We start from the raw sequence: 20,124 nt of genomic DNA, 5'->3' as shown, positions 1-20,124 counted from the left end.
TCTCTCCCTCTCCGCTATACCAGCTGGGAGTGAGCAGAGGTCCGGGTTCGAACCTGAAATAAACGATCTTTGCTGTTTGGCTTTGACTCTGGACTCTGGTGGTTCATTTTTTGGGGGGTCTCCCGAGTTCTGGGCATTTCAGTTCCAAAGACATGAAGCAAAAAGTGAAAGAAGAAAGAGACACAACTACAGTTACGGTTGGAGATTTCAGTAATCTTCTCTCAGTGATCAATAGAACCGCAGACAGAAAATCAGTAAGGACACAGAAGATCTGAACACCACCACAAAGGAACTTGACCTGAATAGTATTTACATAGAACAAGTATTCTCTTCATGCACACAATAAACATTTATAAGACAGACCACACTCTTTGTCATAAACAAGCCTTAGCAAATGTAAAATAACTGAAAGCAAACTCTACTCTCCAAACAGAATGGAATTAATCTAAAAATCATTAACAGAAAAATATTTGAAAATGCTAATATTGTTAATTCACTGGTTGAGTGTACTTTCCTCCTTTGTATATATTAAAATACTTTCACAAAATATAAACGTTTTAACTAGCACAAAATAAGAACTTAGCTAAACTTAAAATAGTGATAGTCCCTCCTCTTTACCAGGTTGTTATGGAGACTCTGATAAAACTAAAATGAGGCATAGAGTAGATGGAAGTGAAGACACCTCCTAAACTCTCAGAAGGGAAATGCTGTAACAATTAGGAACGCAATAAAATTACCAAAGGTAAATAGAAACTGCAGTGTAAACTGATTAATTCTGAAAAGTACCCATGGTTGATGTACTCTGGCATTTGGTCCGAAATAAAACAAGGACACGTTTTGAGAACCTTGCTGTCTCTCCAGTAGCCTCTTTCCCTCTCCTCCCTTGGTTGCCTCCCTTCTGCTTCACTGTCGTCCTCCTCCAAGTTTAGAATTCCTGGCAGAGATTGGACAGAGTCACCAGGTCCCGGTCTAATAAGCAATGTTGATTCAGGCCATGGGCAGCATCACCTGTTTCTGCTCTGCGTACTCCTCTCACCTCCCATAAAATAGTTTGGTTGATCTCTACCTAGCTGAGCAGCCACCCCTATTTCAAGGATCTCGAAATGAGAATATGTTGAGACCCAGCTGTGAGAATTTGGGCAAACCACCTGACTGTTTAGACTTGCTTGGTTTTATTATCTGGGAAATAAAAATAATTAACTCACCCCCAGGAGTTGTGAGGATTAAATGAGAAAATAAATGTGAAAATGCTTTCTTAGCAGGAAGAGTACCTTACAAGTGAGTTATTGCTAAAGACCCCAGTTTCAGGATCTTGCTGTGGTATTCGTTGGGGGTAGTGATCAGTTTCCTTCATCCTCCCTGAAAAGCTGGGACCTGAGCCAGTGAACCATGCCATCATAGTTACTAGAAGGAGGTCAGAGATGGCCAGCTGACCACCCAAATCCCTGCTCCCGTTCCCATGGTGTAGAGTTGATCCTGGAAAGTGCTGGTTAGCCAGAGACCACGTTTCTCAGCCCTCTTGGCATTGTGTGGCCAATGGTCTAGTTCTTGTGACTGAAATGGGAGCCACCGCTTTGAACAAGTATTAAGAAGTGCTTTCTCTTTTCTCCTTTCTCTTCTTTGGGCTGCTGAGATGTGTATGAAAACGATTAGACCCAGTAATAGGGAGCTGCAAGCCAGAAGAGGTCTGAGTCCTTGAAGCAGCACATGGAGGAAGAGATGCACCCATTCACAAGAAACACCTGAGTGGCACCCTTACATGAACACAAAATAAATATCGCTGATGTTTGAGCAATTATACATTTTTTTTTTAAGTATGTGATAGAGCAGTTGACTGCATAATGGTTCTGGGCTTCCTTGCTTGCTCAGCCGGGTTTTGTGACCTTGGCTACAGTACTTACACTCACTACACCTTACTTACCTCACCAGTCGAGTATGGATGATAATAGTTCTTGTCTCACTGGGTTGTTGTGAAAGTTAATTGATGTAATACATACAAGCTGCCGATAATGCTCAATGAATGTTGGCCATTAACAGCCCAGAATTGCCAAATCTTTTTGAAAGTTCATTAATTCATTCCAGAAAAAAAATTCTACCTCTGTAGCATATTTCTAGGTGACTATGGCCATTAAATGTACATCAACATATTTTCCAAAGAAACTCTTTCAGGGCCACAGAAGTTTTTCCTGGACAGTTTTGTTTTTTCTTAACATAGCTAACTGGAAGATTTGCAAGTCTAAAATTCCAGGCTTAACTTTCACCTGAAAGTCATATGTGTGGATTTAATGCTAGTTCGTGACTTAACCTCCAATTGCTCAAAAGCCCCACTCACCTGTCTTCTCCACGGTGCACTGAAGAAGTCAAGGATGTTGTTGCCGTACAGCTGCAGGTCCGAATGTAACCAGCAGAGGGCAGTGCTGCACATAAACTGCTGCAACTTTTGCAGATTCCCCAGTGTCTTTCCATTATCAATAGTTTTGTCCCCCTCCCCATTTCATTCCCTTAGAAGAATGACCGTGATATTTCAGAAAAATGTGGTTATCCTCGGTTGTTCTCAGCTTTTATAGATTTTCTGAGTCTCTTCTGTGCTCTCTGGCACTCTGTGTGGTTGGGAGAGGCATATCCAATGAATTCAAGAATGGGAGCCCCCCCCCCCCCCCCGTGCTTTCCCGAATCTGCTGGCACAGCCACCTGCTCTCCTTGTCCTCCTTTCCTGAGTCACTTGACACCCACCCGGTTTTGCAAGTGATTCCATGCCATCTTCTCCCACATCATAGCAAATTCCAGGACTCAGTCCTACGTACCTCAGCGACTCTCAACTGTGTGGGGTATGATGCATTTCAGAATCTCCTATATGAAGTGTTCTGAAAACACACGTGCCTGGGTCTCACTCGAGAGCTCCCAAATCAGATGCTGGGGTGGTGAGAATCTGAAGAAGCTCCTCGGGTGATTAGGCCTGACAAGCATTCCCACCCCACCCACCACTAGCGTAGTTACAGAAGACCCAGAGGCAGCCAGCGGCCGGAAGTGGAGAGGAGGGCCCTGGGAGGGGGGTGGAGTTGGCATGACTCAGTGATTGATTGGTTCTGTTACTATCCCCAGGTTTCCCACCGGCAAATCAGCAGCCCACTCACTCCCAACAGGTGATCTCACTGCTTTCTGAACTGAGAAAATTAAAGCCCTCCAACTGTTCTCCTGCCCTCTTCAATGACACTGTGAGTTCTTAGCCATATTTTTTTAACTTTCCCCTCCACTCACTGCTCAGCCTGTGGCGCCCCACCCACCTTCCCCCCTCTCTGAGTACTGCTCCCTCTCCCGTTACCCTCCCCGCTCCCTGCACCTCTGGCCTCTCCCTCCTCCGCAGGGCTCTATCCTACTTCCTCAGCTCCGTCCCCTGCCTTCAGAGCTTGCTCCTCCCTTCTCACTCCTCCCTTCTCACTCCTCCCTCCAATAATCATCCAGTGTCATGAGTTTTCCCTGCTCTTGATGGTCCTTTCACTTTGTCCCCTCTTCCGTGTCTATTAGACACAGAAGTCTCCTGGACTTTGTCACTCCTACCCACCACCACCAACCCATCCTCTGAATGGCCTGACCATCTCCATGCGGCTCCCTCTCCAGAGGGACTCTCGGGGTTCTTCTAACATGTTAGTCTGATGTTTCTTGCCCTGACTGAGAACATCTTACTGCCCCTGCCCAACACCACTGGACAAAGCCCCCACCCCTCCACATATCACACGGGCCCTTCTCTACCTGCCCTCCACCACTCTCTACGTCTCACTTCCACAATATGCATGCATGAGCCTCTTAGGGAACATCTGCCTTTGCCTGGCACCAATTCCCCCATTTTGCTTCCCAAAGCAAACTCCCATTCATCACAGAAAACCCAGTTCAGCACCACCTTTAATGAAAAGCCTTCCCTTAAACCCTTGGATAGAGTTCATCATTCTCCCTTGTGGGATAACTCTGATCTAATATCAGGCTCCCACTGGTGCACCTCCTCACTCTGCAACCTTGGAGATACTACGTCTTCGCATATGTTATTTGTTGACCACTCTCCCTTCCTTTCCACACTTTGAACTTCTTGTGGACACAGGCTGGTGATTACTCATCTCAGCTCTCCTAGTGCCTAGCATGGCTCCTCGCTAAGTAACTGTGGGAATTAGGTTAGAGCTAGTCTCTGCTTCCTTCAGAGACTTCTTTAAAATATCAAATCCCTGTCTTTACAGTGTTTCTACTCCCACTCACTCCTTCACCCACTAAAATCTGTTTTCCTCCCATGTTTCTGATCTTTTAAAGAAATAAATGACTCAGCCACTTGTCTAAAGAATGTGTGCCATTGCCTAAGGTGCACTGTGTCCATTCACTTCCCATATTCTTCAACCTCTGGGACAGTCACCCTCCTTGGCATTCTTCTCCTGGTTTCTGTGGAAGATAGTCTTGTTTTTGCTGTATCCATTCCACCTTCTTCTGGGAATGGCACCTCACTTTTTCTCTAGGGAATCACCCCTCGCTTATTCTCAGCCCATGTGGTTTGGATGCCTTCATTCACATCTCCAGAAATGGAAGTTGATTTAGTTCTAAACATCAGGCATAACAAACTTTTGCCCCACAGATTAACTTAGAAATGGGCATATAATGGCAGCTATGCCAACCAGAGTTAGGGAGATGAATTTAGAGTTATTGGAGCTATCTAGAAGAGAACTGCTCTCCAGAAGATAGAGTAGAGCTGGGTTTTTTTCTTCCTTCCTTCCTACCTGCCTGCCTGCCTGCCTGCATTCCTTCCTTCCTTCCATCCTTTTGTCACTACAAGAAGCTTCCTGAGCCAACATAGGAAAGCAGAATAAGGTGGAAAGAGTAAGTCCCAAAGTAATTAATCCCTGAATTCATCTAAGTCTGGACTACCCTACACTTACCTGTTATAGAAGTCAAAATACTCCTTTTTTTAATGAAGCCAATTTGAATTGAGTTACTTAGAGAAATAGAGTTTCCTAGTCAAGAATCCTAACTAATGATGGTTATTATGATCTGGAGCCTCTTAGGTCCCATCCTATAATCTCTTTCTCCTTCCCTGATGTCTTGTTTTCTTACTTTCTCATACATGTAATCCTGATGCTAATAATAGAAATTTCCACTTACAGAATGCTTTATAGCTCACAAGCCACCTGTCGAGAGCACCCTACCCCTTTTACACATTATTTCTTACTGAATATAATCAATTCTATATTATATTCTCCTTCTCATTTCTATAGAATGACCCAAATTCTCACTTCTAATCCCAATGTCTCCAAAAAACTCCCACTCTTATTTTTCCTTTTTTTTAGCTTTTAAAATTTGTATTTATTTTTAATTCAAGTATAATCAACATAGTGTTGTATTACTTTCCAGTGTACAGTGACTCAACAATTCTACACGTTCCTCGGTGCTGATCATGATAAGTGCGCTCTTAATCTGCATTACCCATTTCACCCATCCCCCCACCTCCTCCCTCCCCTCTGGTAACCATCAGTTGTCCGCCTTCAAGATTCTGGGGTGGGGTGTTTTTTGTCTCTTTTCTTTGTTTATTTTGTTTCTTAAATTCCACATATGAGTGAAATCATATGGTATTTGTCTTTATCTGACTTATTTCACCCAGCATTATACCCCCTAGATACATCCATATTGTTGCAAATGGCAATATTTTATTCTTTTTTATGGCTGAGTAATATTCCTTTGTATGTATACATACCACATCTTTATCTATTTATCTATTGATGGACACTTGGGTTGCTTCTATATCTTGGCTATTATAAATAATACTCCTATAAACATAGTGATACATATGTCTTTTCAAATTAGTGTTTTCATTTTTTTGGGTAAATACCCAAAGTAGTGAAATTACTGGATCATGTGGTAATACTAATTTTAATTTTTGACAAACCTCCACACTGTTTTCTGAAACAGTTGCCCCATTTTGCATTCCCATCAAGAGTGCACAAAGGTTCCTTTTTCTCTACATCCTCATCAACACTTGTTTATTGTGTTTTTTGATTTTAGCCATTTGACAAGTGTGAGGTGCTATCTCATTATAGTTTTGACTTGTATTTCCCTGATGATGAGTGATGTTGAGCATCTTTTCATATATCCGTTGGCCATCTGGATGTCTTCTTTGGAAAAATGTTTATTCAGTCCTCTGCCTTTTTTGAAATTGGAGTATGTGGTTTTTTGGTGCTTAGTAGAGTAGGTTCTCTATACACTTTGGATATTAACACCTTATTGGATATATCATTTGCAAATATCTTCTCCCATTTGGTCCCACAGTCATTTGTCCAACCACCTGCCATTCTTCATTAGAATCCCACCAATATCTTTGACTTACCCCAAAACAAATCCGTCCTTTCCAATTTTTCTTTCTCCAAATCTAGTATCCTTTCTGATTACCTTAATTTTGGTCAAGATATTAACATCTTCCAGTTTTCTAATATGAAACCTTGGAATTATCCTTAATCATTCCTTTTAGTTTAGGGGTTGGCCCTTACTCCAGCTGGGCTAATGAGAGTTTTCTGAGACTGGTAGTAAAGAGGTGCTCTGTTCATTGTGGGTTGTCAGCTGATAGGAGCTTGGAGGTGCTGGTGCCCCTCTTGCCTGCCATGGAATGAAGCCAAATCTGAGGAAAGCAGAACTGAGGGAGAGAGCAGAAGACTCCCTATGGAGCCCTACACCTAGGCTTGTCTGAAGCCTGATCTACACCTTGGACATTGCTGTTATATGAGCTACTAACTTATCTTTTTCCACCAAGTTGTCAATTTTCTATTACAACCACCAGAGTCATGATTGATAATGACTGACTTTGTTGCTTGTCTTAAGGGTGTTTGGCAGTAGATGAAAGCAAATATTTAAGTAAGGTCCTAACAACCATGGAATGGTTAAGGATTTCACAAGGCACCCTGGATGAGATGGTCTTAGATGTCCTTCCAGACTTTGAGAACCAGAGTTCATTTGGGGGTTCATTTTTTTTACTTTCATACTTGTGATTTTATTGGTTGTTTTGAGGATCATACAGACATTTTAATTTGTACACAATTCTTAACTTACATACCAAAAATCTAAAAATTCAAGTAGTTGTGTTTCTTTTCTAAAAGTTATTCCAGTGACCTTCCAACTTAAAATGTGAAGGGAAATTTTCCTTAACAGTATATCAGATACCAATATCTTCAAATGTTGTTGAAGATATGCTGTTACATTGGTAAGCCCCATTAATTTACAATTTAATATCATATATACTGCATCGTCAAATTTTTGATCTTGCACAGCACATTAACAAAGCTGCCAGGAACACTGGACTACCGCGGCCAAGGCGTTACACAGAGCACACAAAATTCTGACAGGGAGAATGAAGATCAAGGAGTGGTTTTATTTAGGAAGCAATTTTACCAAAAGCAACATGGGAATAGAAGTAATTTAAAATCTTCAAGACATGAGAAATGCAAGACTGACTCCAAATTGCCATTAGTTGGCTTGGTATTATAGGTTATGAAAACTGCCCTGTGTATGGAATGTTAGGCTGACACCCAAGGTCATCAAAGCCTCCAATATTCAATATCCCACTATTTTTTGATTGTACCGAAAAATAAACAACCAGCAAGTGATTTCACCTCTTTAAAAAAAGCATTTACACTTCAAAGATGCGATGAGATGGGACTTCCTCCTTCTTAAAATGTCTCAAGAGCTACCAAAAAACTTGCACTTATAAAATAGTTGATAAAAATATTCCTCCAGATTGTACAAGGATGGAGACAGGGACCCCTGATAAGACATGGTATTAATCAGACTTGGTTTTTTCTCTCCTGCTTCATCAGAGGCTGGACTTTCCTAATTTTTAGTTTCTCTGTTTTCTGTAAGTAAGCCTTTCATTTCTTGGTTAGCCACTTCAGCTGATTTTCCCCTTGCTCTCCTTTTCCCCTTTGTTTGCACTTGTTTGTCTGAAGATTTATCCTTTCCTGCAGCCTTTTTTAAAAAAAATTTTTAATGTTTATTTTTGAGAGACGGAGCATGAGTGGAGGGGTGGGGAGCAGAGAGAGAGGTAGACAAAGAATCCGAAACAGGCTCCATCAGCACAGAGCCTGACACAGGCTCGAACTTCTGAATGAGATACTGACCTGAGCCGAAGTTGGATACTTAATGGACCGAATCACCCAGGTGCCCCTCCTGCTGCCTTTTTATGCTTTGTTTCCACTTTTACAGGAGCAGGTTTAGCTGACAACCTCACAGACCTCTTCTTGGGCTCCTCCTTCAATGTCCCTGGGTGAGGCTGACCTTCCTCTTGGGTGTCATGCCTGTGCTCTGAGGGCTGAGGGGCCAGGCCCACTCTCTCCTGGTTGAGTTCACCAAGCTGGATTGCCTTTGGGGTTCATTTTTGAATGGGAACAGCTTTGTGGGAACATAGCCCCTCCTTTCCCACGCTCCTTCACTTGGGCATGTCTCATGTTCCACCATTTGTCAGAGCTGTTGCATTTCCTATCTGCCCTAGGAAGTCATGACCTCTTTGAGGGAATGTGACATCTGTGAGTTTTCATTCTTAGTTCAGTTAGTCTTTATGGAAAGGAAAGGAGAGAGAGAAAGGAACAAAGCAAACAGAAGACAAGAAATCTACTCTTCATGGTGTATAAAGCATTTAATTGTGTAGCTCCATCTCGTCTCTTATTGATCCATAATCCCTCCTCGTGGTCTATGCTACTTCTGAAAATCCAAAGTGCTCTTCTCTGCTTTTAGGTCAATTTTTGAAATAGAATCCACAGATAATTGTGTTACATAGCCCTGCTATGCCGGGGCTCATTCTAAACTCCATTCTCACCCTCTCTTGGCTTCCTCTTCTCCTTACCTGTGTTTTATCATGATTTTCTTACTTTCCTTCTTTATCAGAATGAAGTGCTCAGACCTACAGACACTTGAATCATAATAGAGTATCAAGGAATAACCGCAGAGACTCCTTCCAGATGTAGATGTACTTAGACAAGTGACACTATTGTCTAACTTTTCTTTTGTTTCTTTTTTTTATTAAGTGGGCTTCATGCCAGTGTGGAGCCCAATGCAGGCTTGAACTCATGACCCTGACATCATGACTCAGCTACATAACCTACTGAGGCATCCAGGAACCGTTTGCCTAACTTTTCCAAGGAAAACTTGATAATAGAATAATTGTTTTCAGCAAGCTACAGAAACAATTTTTTTAAGATAAAGGGAAACAGAGATGCCTTATCAGATAGTTGACCACCTCCCCCTCCCCACCTCCTTGTAGAAAGCAAAGCAAAGCAAGGCAAGGCAAGGCAGAAGAATACCCTAGACACCGTCTACTTTTCATTGTCTGGGGGATTTTTCCGTCTAGACATTTCTTAAGCAGTTAGGATGGTGCTGAGTGTAACTGTGGCAGGTCCAGCTGGCTCTGACTTCCCTAAAAGGGCCTCTGCTTTGTAGTGTGTTTAGTATAGTAGCCACTCCCTCAAGACGATGAGGTTTCTTAGGGAATGATGTTTGTCCATGCACCCAAGAATTCATATTTAAATACCCATTGAGAACTCAGTATGTACTCCACACTATTAAATGCTGAGGGAGGAGATGCCAAGACACAGGACACTGTCCTCACACTCTGGAGGTTTCTAATATAATCAGAGAGGTGGGATACATACGCCCATCTACAAATTTCCATTCAGCTGAGAACCTGAAATTGAGGTCTCAACACTGGCCTCATATTAGTATCACCTGAGGAACTTCAGCACAGTGTTGATACCCGAGCCTCATAACAAACAGCTGAATGAGAAATACCTGGCTTGAGCCTATGTATTAATAATTTTTAACCCTGCCATCCCCCTCTCCCCTACCCATGCAAGTCTAAGGTGCACTCAGACTTGAGAAATTTGTCCTAAATGCTACCTCTTCTTAAATACAGAGACCAGTTTGCCTTCCCTGATTCCCCCAGCCAGAAGGAACAAATATTGATTCTCAAAGGTTCCAACTGTTTCCATCAAAGAAACAGCCAGGAAACTCAGACCAGGTCTTCTTTTCCAGAAGACACAAGGAGGGGGAAACCATGGTGGGAGAGTCAACATACTGCAGCCCAGGAGCTCATCTAGAAAGTTTCTTTACTCAGAATTGACAAATGGCAAGATCCAATCAGACAGGCCTCGTTGCTGATAAAGAAGTAAGAAGCCAAGGTCAATGCAAATGTAGTCCAAGGCCTAGACTAACCATATGTATTCCTTGGGAGCCACTTAACTTGCTTGAAAGTGCTTATATTCATAAACTCGGGGTCCAGTAGTTATTTGAACCAATGAGGAGTACATATTAAGTCACAAAACTAGAATCTTAGGGAATCAACATAAGTTGACCTAGATTTTTTTTCCTCCTAGGCTTCCATCTTTTGACTGTATTCCCAACTGGTGCAGGTGCAGAGTCCCATCTAACAGACGCCAGCCAGGCCTTAGCATACTGGAACATTCTTAGGCACTGACGATGGCTGACTGGCTGGGAGATAGAGCTTAGTCTTGATTAAAGTCGTCTTTTATTTCCCTTTGTCCAAGGGAGCCCATTCAGCCAACACGAATCCATTTGTCCAATGGGCTCTAACCTAATCATCAGTACTCGCAGCCAAAGCCTCTAATGCCCTAACCTATTTCCATAATTGTCCTGACCAATATGTCTGCATCTTCTCACTGAAAGTTCAGGCACAGCCAGGCTCTAGGCTCTACCTCAGAGTATGATTAATCCATAACATCAGAGCATGGGAGATGTACACTGGAAACTTTTTATATGCTGCAGGCAAAACAAAGTGAGACTGAGCAAAAACTTCCACATAACTGTTTCCTAAGGGTATGTATGAGATGCTTTTGTTCAGAAAATGGCAAGTTTTCCAAGGCTTCAGAGGAGTTCCAAGAGCTTACTCAGGACCTACTGCTTTGGAGGAACCGAGAGCTTTCTCACCAATAGAAAAATCCTTGCTTGGACACCCAATTTCAGAGTGGCTCTGACTTTCCAGAAAGGACTTCAGCAACATAAAATCTACTTCATCACAAGCTGAGTTTTCTGGGAAGAGGTGCTATGGTCCCTCAATTGCTTCCCCAAAATTCTGGCTGGCCTGAGGGATGAGAAGATAATTTCACTGCCTTCTGCCCTCAGCATTCCTGTCACAGAGTCTCCAAGTGTCATGATCTGAAATGTCACCTCCAGGATATCTCTAGTCCATTCTCCTTTTCCCTGCCACCATTCTGAACGAGGTTGGAGCATAGAAATCCCTTGGACCTGTGTTCCCCAAAGGGCATCCCCATCTGCCTCTTAGCAATAGGACAATGCACCTGCATTTCAGGGTTACACATTTAATTTAGCCTGTGGTATTCTCCTCACACACTGGTTTCTCCATCAACATTCACCTCGTTTCTACTACATCCTGGGCACGTGCTAAACTATGCCTCTTAAAGGCTGTAAAGCTGCATAAGAAATAGCCCCTCAGGGAGCTTCTACTCTCACTGGGAGTTGCGGGGGGTGGGGTGTCATGACACTAAGGATTCCTGGGGTGGGGCATCCATAACAAGTGATATTGGTAATAATATTGATATAAAAGCAAGTTTCATCCCTTCATTCAGATCATTTATAAAAGAAAAAACTCCTTACCCTGACTCCATCTCAGAAGGAATTTGAAAGCTGACTTTTTCTTTTCTCATTCTCATCACACGTTACCTCAGAGTCCCTCACCCACATGCCACATGCCTGGCCAGTCACCTCCACTGGTGAGACGACTGTTCTTGTATGGCTGGTTTGTCCGTTGTCGAAACCATTGGCTTCTTTGGAGGAGGGCAACCTTAGGAGTTCTACATAAGAGCAAGTGTTCCTTCTGGTGAGAATTCCTCCCACACTGCTGCTGGGTGAGGCCGGCACCAATTGAATCGGAGGATTTAGCACCCTTCTCCTAGCCTCAGAGTGTTGGAATAAAGGTTAATTAAGGCAAAAGGGGGAAGATGTTCTTACATTCAACTTTCCAGCAAAATCCCTGGGTTCTTCCCTCTGTCTTTGCCCTTGGAAATTAAGTCAGACAGACTGCATCTTCAGCTGCCACGGTCCTGTGTTCTGACCACCTGGGTCATCTCTATCTTTTGTTTTCAGTCTCCAGGAGAAGGTTTTGCATGGCCCTCCCCCAGTCTCATTTCAGTTTTTTTGGTGTATTTTCTTTCCTATATCAGCTTTTGGGACAGATCTTTTGAACCGGGGTTCTCAAACTGGACACACATTGGCCACACCTGGAGACTCTTAAGCCCTGATCTGCTGCCAGGGTCCCGCCTGGTGGCTCGAAAGATTTGGGACTGGGGCTGGGTAGCACAGGTCTACAGCTTCCTGGGTAATTCTAATGTGCTGTTAAAAAGCCCCCACTACAGCTTTCTCTCGCCATGTTTCCTCTTACTCTTCATATTCTATGTGGTCATCAGTCGTCATTGCCCATTATTATAAAGAAGGAGCTGAAGCCCGGACAATAGCTTAGTTCTCAAAGTTAAATATTACAACATCAAAGGAAATGATCTCCCCCATTTTCAGCCACAGCTAAGGGAACCCTTGTTCCTAGCCCAAATTTTATCTTCAACGTCACCAGGTCCCAGGAGAATTATTGCCCACATTTCTGCTTATCATTGTGAAAAGATAACCACTTTTTTGGTGTGTTGTAAAAAGGAACACTGTGGAGCTGTTACTCCATGTAAGTCAGTGTGTCTGGCACCCCAGTGCATCTTTTTCCACTTCTTTGTGTCCCTACTTCTTCCTGCCTCTCACTTTTTCTATCTTAGAAAAATCTTTGAATGTATTATAAAATATAACTAAAATATTTTTTATGTGTTTATTTGAGATTTCTTTTTTAAGTAGGCTTCATGCCCAGCATGGAGCCCAATGTAGGGCTTGAACTCATGACTGTGCGATCAAGACCTGAGCTGAGATCAAGATTTGGATGCTTACCTGACTGAGCCACCCAGGTGTCCCTATTTAAGACTATTTTTTATCTTCATTTTTTAAAAAGATACATTTCTCTCTGAAAGAAAATAGATCGCTACTTATATGACCTGCCTTGAGTTTGTAAAGGCAGGATAAAGGCAGGGTGAGGCAGAAAGAACACTGTCTAGGAGTGGCCAGAAGACCTGTGTCCTGCTTCCATTATTTGCTAGTCATGTGCCCTGAGATGCAAACCACTGACATTCTCTTTGGCTTCTACCAACCACAAAATGGAGGATAATGTTTTTGTGGCCCATATCCACAGTCCACATCCATGGTTATTATGAGAATCAAATAAGCCAGTATTTGTGAATATATTTTGATTTAAAAAAAAAAAAGATTCCTTTTCATGGGTCTACAGTGAGTTTGAATCTTTCTGTAAAGACATTTTCCATGCTTATTCTCTCAACTCTTATTTCAATTTCTTTGGAAACCTTGCTTGCATTTGTGTGATCAGAGCTCTTAATCGCCTAGAGGAGGCTTTACTTTCTCTAGGAAGGCTGCTCTGCAGTCTTCTGCTCTCTGGAAGTTCCATTTCAGAAGACAGCCCTGGTTAAGTTCCATCCTGACATCTGTAAATCACATCCACAGGGAAAATGTGACTCACTCAAGTTACTGTGTTAAGTTTTCATGGATATTGTTCAGGGAGTGGGTGTTGTCTTTGGGCCAAACCACTTGAAATCATCATGACATCAGGCCTGTCACTGAAAAACTGACTGTGCCACCAGAGGAATCAAGGAGAAGGGTAGGCCCTGGACACAAGGTTACTATAAGAAAAGGCCGCTTTCCTATCCTTCCTGAAGTCTTAGAGCTAAGGCTGTCATCGAATGCAGTAGAGTGCCTGGCACCTAGTGGGAGAGCAGGAAAAGGTGACCACCAAATTAGGGCACATTCATAAATCACTCAATGCAAAACAAAACAGCTAAGATGCCTCAACTGTGGAATGAGAATAGATACAAACAAACCATAGTTTACACTGTGTGGATTGTGAGTATATGAAGTTCTTGCTCCCCACTGCCTTTCTTGGTTACCGCTGACATCACTAATTGGTCATCACATCGTCTGCAGATGACCCTGGATGTAACCCCAGACTCCTTTGCCACTCAACTGAAATAGCTGCTACCGATCGATCCATGATGCCAATTGCTATGAAACTACTAGACATTCGCAGTATGAAGGTTTCAGGAATCAAATCAATTCATTCATGGCACTTGATCATGAAGATCACATCATTACAATTAGCATCTTCCTCCTCCTCATCTTTGTCATCAATATCATCTTTATACTTATTATCATCAAGCCACTTCTAGCTATTTTCACTGAAAGGCACTTTTGTCTTGATGTGGCACCACCTTACAAGGATGGTGGGGGGAGAGAGAACCTTCTTTCTATCCTTTTATGCTTTAGTCCTGGTGCCCACACTCTTATCCTTTTGGTCTCCACTTCCGGTCATAGCTGAATATGTTTCAAAAAGAGAAAGAAACTATGTGCACTGTTCCTTATGGCAGAGGGTTTTCTCGCTCTACTAGTAGTAGGAAGATACCAGGAATCTAGATTTGAATACTAATTAATTGTTGAATCCATGATAATAGACTACTGACATTGAAGTAAACTCCAGGAGAAACATGTGGTAGGAAGAAGTTCTACCATAAATTGCAAAGGAACTCAGCCAGAGAGAAGAGAAAAGTTAAATGGAGGCTCCTGTAGGGAAAGCAACATTCTCTACTGAAGGAGGAACATATTCAATGGAAGAGTTCATTATCTCTTCATTTCTCCTTGGCCCCTTTGCACAGTAATTTAGAAAGAAGCACTTACCCAAGTTCAAAGCACCCTCTACCTTCTAGTTTGGTGGCCTGGGAAGCGGGGCTGCTCCAGAAGTCAGCATCTAGGTGTACAGATTAGAAGAATAGGCTCCTCAGGGGATTTTAGGATTTCTAGGCCTACAAACAGAGGACCTTCCCCCACCTCCTCTCATGCAGGCTCTCTTAAAGCAGCTTAGCAAGTACCTAGATAATGCAGCTGTCAAAGCTGGTGGGTCTGAGACATGACCACCTGCCCTCTTGAAGAAGATTCTTGGGAAACTATCTACCTCCATCGCAGTCAGATGAAGACTTTCTGCCCTAAGTTCATCTCAAAGCTTCCTCAGTACATAAGTCAAAAGACAATATGTTGTTAAGGTACAGGTTGGGAGTAGATTTAGGGCAAGATGATTTTTTAAAATTACTTTTAAGTGAATAGAATAAAAACCATAAATTGATTCTAATTACCCCCTGAATTTAGTGCTGATGAGAAATAAAGGACCAATCAAATTATAGAAATCCAAGGGGCCTTGATCCATCAGTAAATACAGACTCTTATATGAAAATGAGTGAACTCATCACTGAGTACTCCAGCCACTTACCACTGGACAGCAAAGTTAACGTGGAGCTGAACTACCAGGAGTGCCTCCCATATGTGCTGTGGGTGTGTATACACAAGGTGGACAGCCCAGTCTACTGCAAACCTAAAGGAATAAGACAGGCTCTGGTGCAGAGGCATCTGACATCCCCTGGTCTCGGCAATCACTGTAGCCAGCAAAGATTCCCAGGGCAGTGAGTTGCTAAAGCCAGAAAAACCAGAGAGATCAGAAGGCATCCAATTTCAAGAGTAGCATGAAAAGATCAACCAAAAGCAGGCTGTCAGTAGATTCCCACCAAATACCTAAGGTCCTTTCCCCACGATCTCAAGGATAGATGTTAAAGAGATGTGGGAAGCCTGAGCTAGCTCAAGAGCTGCCCAATGTGAGAGTGGAACTCAGACTCTGAAATTCTAGGCCAAAAGGCACCAAGACCTCCAACTCCAGCTTCATCAGGCTCTGTGTTCTAAAGGAGGCAGAAATCAAGGCTTGAGGTGCCACAGAAAGGAATGGAAATAATCACCTGTCTTGTAACTGGGCCAAGATCCGTACTTCTATTTATGTGTTAGATAAGGCAATATAATATCTTGCATGCTCTAGCTTGCTGGCCTGAGGACCAGCCTGCTTTGCTGAGATGGTGGCAGCTGAGGAACAGGTAAGCTACTGGGGACTGTGGGGACACTCAATGAGCTCATCCCTATAAAGAAGCAAAGAGATGATGGGTCATAACTGAATTCTGAAAATAGAATTATTATATTCATTCAGGGAGCATCTGTGGAGCAGCTACACTCTGTCAGGTTCTGTGCCAGATACTATGAAAATAGGCCCTCTCCTCCAGGAGGCCAGGGAACGCAGGGACATACCAGGGAAATGTCCAGGATACTTCCTGTTTCCTCATGTGGGTATAGCTCTGAACACACAACTGATGCACATAAACATAATGGGCAGTTTGTCCGCCAGGTTGGCATACAATGTTGTCTACCTTGGGAATCCTAAAGGACACTGTTACAATGCCCATTATAGGATTTCACCACATACTCTCCTGTCTGTACAACCCATAGCTTAAAAGGGCTATTGATTAGTTTTTAAGGAATGTGCAGCCCTTCTTAGAGGGGTGTTATTTTCTAATTTTTTTTTTCTGAGAGAGAGCAGGCACATATGTGAGTGGGGGAAGGGTGGGTGGGGCAGAGAGAGAGAGAGAGAGAGAGAGAGAGAGAACCCCAAGCAGGCTCTGGGCTGTCAGCATAGAGCCCAATGTGGGGCTCAAACTCATGAACCACAAGATCATGACCTGAGCTGAAGTCAAATGCTTAACTGATTGAGCCACCCAGGCACCCCTGCCTGCCTTCTTTTTGCCTTATTCCTGATTTTCTATCCTCCACAACAGGCTGTGGCCCAACAAGGACAGTTTTTGTGACTTTCATCATGGCCCCCAGAATAGAAACATAGCAAATGTTGAGTGGAGTTGACCTTCTAGCTCTTGGTTGGTCTCCAGTCTATCCTCAGATTCAGCTTCCACTGACCTGTCACTGTGTTTATTTGGCTCTTGCTAACTGTTGACTGATTTTCTTCTCTAACCTCCCACCCCTTAAGGTACATTGAGAGAATGGAGTGGTTAATGGAAAGACAACTATCATCTTCCTGAGGTGTTTCAGAACTCAAAAACTCTGTAGGAGGCACTGTTTTACAGATCTGAAAGAAACAGACACGGAATAGGTCTCAGGATTAAGATTAAAGCACCAAGACTATAAACGGTTTCTCCCAAATCCTCCTCTTATCTGTTTATAGAATTTCTCCTCCCTTTTTCACCTCTTTTTCCCTCAGTAATGTCTGACTATGAGCTGGGGATCTAACAGTAAAGTTGGGTTGTTGTTTTTTTACCTTCTGAGACTTCACAGGTAATTGGAGTTTATTCCTATCATAAGGCAAAGACTAGGAGTTCAGCTTCTTTACAAGCTAGGTCTTAGATGGAGCCCTCTCTCAATCACTTGCCCCCTGTGTGCATGCTTACAGATTATTTAAACACAGGATGCTAAGCAAAGATAGAAATGACCGGGAGGGTCTGAGAGGAGAGCAGAAATAATCAGAAAGCCTTCATAGAGGAGGTGATATTCAAGTTGAGATTTGAAGCAAAAATGGGAGCATACTATACAGCTAATATTTAACAAAAATTCACAGCAATTAGTTATTAAGGTAAACCAAAAATATAAAAAAAGCAAGTCTAAATCAGAGATTTAGCTTTAAGGATAAACAGAAGGTTCAGCATACATTTCTCCAAGGCTGGGACACTTCCCTCCACACACTCTGCACTGTTCACTTGGTATTCACATCCTGACTGCTGCCCTTTGAGATGCCGTAAGATCCGTGGTCCCCATATGTAATGGTTTTAGGGAAGTGAATGAACATTATGTAAAAAGCTTTTCTGAATTAAGGGTTAAGACAAAGGATTTTGGCTCCATTCACAGTTAACTAGAAACTTCCACTAACCAAAACGCCCATTCCCCAACCTGGCTGGCTAATTGAGGTTTTGCTACATCTGTCTCTTTGTTTTGCTTTCCTCTTTCTGTTTGCTCTGAGCCCCTTCCTTTTACTCTGGGTTCTGTGCTCCTGTCTCTGCAGCAGCATTTTCTTCTCTTCCTCTCTCCTCTCCGCCTCTCAGTTGTCAGTGCTTGACTCAGCCGGAGCTGTGTGGGAATGGGTGCCGTGTGAATCAGTGAGTCTGGGCTCTGAAGGAGAGTCATGTCTAGCTACCCTTCCCTTGATAGGGTACACCTAGTTCCTTCTCAGCTGACCACTCTCACTGAAGCTATTTTTGTGGGTGAGGCCATAATCCTACACTCCAGACTGAGTATAAAAAGCATTGCACATGGGGTGGACGGTCAGAGATTTATGTTTCTGAAGGAGCAGATTGGAACTTTGACAAGACACAGCTGGCTGAGGGAGTGAGCTGGAAGATTCAGCCCTGGGGTGAGGAAGAAGAGGAGGAGGGGGACTTTAAATAGCAGGTGGCTTCACTGTTTCTATAAATGAAAATGGTACGTTTTCACTGAACACTGATTACGAAAATGGTTTTTTATTAGACAGCTGCCTCAACCCATAGGACAGCCCTTGAGGCTTGAGCCGGGGAACTTGCCCTGCAGTTCATAAGCATGGTTGACTGCACCTTACTGCACAGTGCCAGTAATTTCTTTCTGCTCAAGGATTCTGCACAGGCCAGAAATGAGAGACCCACTGAGACAGGACAGTAATAGGCCAGGGCTTTATTTCAAACACTGCCTGATTTAATTATTCTTGCCATTTGTGTATTTATCTGAGAGCCATTCATTTTTCTCCTGAGGAGATTGAAATAGAGACACACATGTTCTGCCTTGGAGGATGCGGGAGGGCTGGGAGGAGCATGCTGGGATGCAGCAAGCCTTGTAAAGATACCAGCAAGTCTCCTCCTTATAAGGCAGGGCTGCATGTAATTGGTCTTGCCTCTCTTTAATTAACTGAAAAATCCCTTCTGAAATGGCAGAATGAAGTGGTCAGGAGACCGAGGAGCACTTAACCTTTGAGTAAATCACCTGCCTTCCAGCAGCCTTGCTTTTAGGAAGCTCGACCCAGTGATTCATGGCAGGTGAGAATAGTTCACTCCACTTGCCAACTTCCTGGAAACCATGGCTGCCCAAGTGACTAAGAGTCAGTCCAGGATGATTCAAAACCTCACTGTGTAGGTCCCCATGCTAAGCCACTGTCACTTCCCAAGAAAGGGTGAATAATTATACTCATATTTATTAAGCACATAGTGTATGCCAGGCCTGGTATTAAATGTTCTATATCCATTAACTCATTTAATTCTCACAACTCTATGAAGTAAGTGCTATTTTCAGATGAAGACACCAAGAAGAGAATAAAGAACTTGCTCACGGAGGCATATCTGGGAAGTGGCAGAGCCAGGATCCAAACTCAGGCTGGCCAGAAGCCTAATGCTCTTAACGGCCACCTCTGCAGCCTTCTTTCATACTGCACTGTGAAGGGGTTCAGAACAAACCACCCCACATACTCCACTCTGCCATATTGACTCTTTTGAAGTCAAGGCACTTCAAACAGCAAATACAAGAAACACGTGTTAACCTTCCTTCTTTTTCTTAAAAGCAGGAGATGAGATTCCCACAGGAAAGTTGTCTTCGCTGTATCAGGAGGAAAGCAACATTCTTATCATCACCGATAAGCTGGGTTGGAGAGAATTCTACTACACAAACAGACCTTGTTAAAACAATTCTTATCTTCCTTTAGTCTTCCCCTGCAACTCCACGATTGCTTCTCTTTGTTCAACCTGCTAGAAAAGCAAATAATCTTTGCCATTTCTTTGGTTCTTCATTCCTTGTGAAGGCTCCCGTGTCACATAAAACTTCCATTAAATAAATGTGCATATGTGTCTCCTGTTGATCCGTGTCAGTTTAATTCTCAGGCCCAGCCAAAAAGAACCCTAAGAGGGTAAAGGTGAAAGTCTGTCTCCCCCACAACCACTGTCTTCCAAATCCACCCTGTTAACCAACTTCCATTTTATCTACCCATCTGTCTTCCCAGACTTTCCTGCAGACGTGTGGCACTGCAGTTTTGCTTCTCGCTGCAAAGGTCAGATTTCCTTAGCCAGATTTGCTTAGCATGGGACTTTCTGCTAAGGTACATCAGGGACATTACTACTTGGAAAAAATGTAAGCAGAATTTGTCTGTGATCCATCTGC

The 20,124-nt window shown here is 43.1% G+C and overlaps 1 pseudogene; it reads right to left on the bottom strand.

Moving 5' to 3' along the window:
- Nucleotides 1-7,698: 7,698 nt before the first annotated feature.
- Nucleotides 7,699-8,310, bottom strand: LOC115293451 (annotated as a pseudogene).
- Nucleotides 8,311-20,124: the final 11,814 nt, after the last annotated feature.

The sequence above is a fragment of the Suricata suricatta genome, chromosome 6 (genome assembly GCF_006229205.1).
Source record: "Suricata suricatta isolate VVHF042 chromosome 6, meerkat_22Aug2017_6uvM2_HiC, whole genome shotgun sequence".
Classification (NCBI taxonomy): Eukaryota; Metazoa; Chordata; class Mammalia; order Carnivora; family Herpestidae; genus Suricata; species Suricata suricatta.
Note: the sequence above shows the minus strand (reverse complement) of the source record. Positions and strands in the feature narration are given on the sequence as shown.